Genomic DNA, 885 nt, shown 5'->3' with positions numbered 1-885 from the left:
ATTCTGTATCATGATATATTTGAATTCTTGTGAGATAGAGTCGGAGTGGTTCCAGACTCCCCTATCTCAACTTTGGAAAATCACTAAAAATTGTAAAAAAATAATTATGAGTTAAAATTAATATGACTGAAATAATTAATGAGTCTATTTCAGGAGAAAGACATAGGAACATTATCCGAGTCTCGTACTAGGAGATAAATAAATTTTAGTGAAGAAAGGTTGAAGATGTCAAACAGTGAAATATGGGAGACTTTGAATAATAAACTGTACTTATTGGCTAAACCAAAAATTCTGAAAATTTTATGATAAGAATAGATATGAGTATAGTTTCTAGGAAAATTAACAGATATTAATTTGGAGTTCCTTAGCTCGAGGTATAAATAATTTATCGACTATGACTCGAGTAGAGAGCTTGACCAGAATATGAATAAAAGAATAATTGTAGTTATTTTACCTAAGGAAACATGTTATTATAATGGTTATTATTTTCATATGGACTTACTAAGCGTAAAGCTTACTCCCCCTTTCCATTTTTTCTAGTTTTGTCAGGTTAGCTCGGGGTTGGAGATCGTCGAAGGCAGCATTACACTATCAAGCCTTTACCCTTGGAGTATTGACATGTATATGTTAAACATGTTCAAGTGAGTGGCATGTATAGGGACTTAGTTTTTCTATGATTGATGTTGTTGTGATTAGCCAAATGTATTGGCTTATAATTATTTGTTGTATGTAGCCATGAGATGTGGCTTATAATGATTTTGGCTTGTACACCTATTCATCCATGATATATGGAAATGTCTTGTGATGTGGGTATGTGATTATGCTTATTAACTATGTATAAGAAGTATATGACATATGTACATGGTGAATGCCTTAGGACCATTC

This window comes from Gossypium arboreum, chromosome 10 (genome assembly GCF_025698485.1).
Source record: "Gossypium arboreum isolate Shixiya-1 chromosome 10, ASM2569848v2, whole genome shotgun sequence".
In the NCBI taxonomy this organism is placed as follows: domain Eukaryota; kingdom Viridiplantae; phylum Streptophyta; class Magnoliopsida; order Malvales; family Malvaceae; genus Gossypium; species Gossypium arboreum.
Note: the sequence above shows the minus strand (reverse complement) of the source record.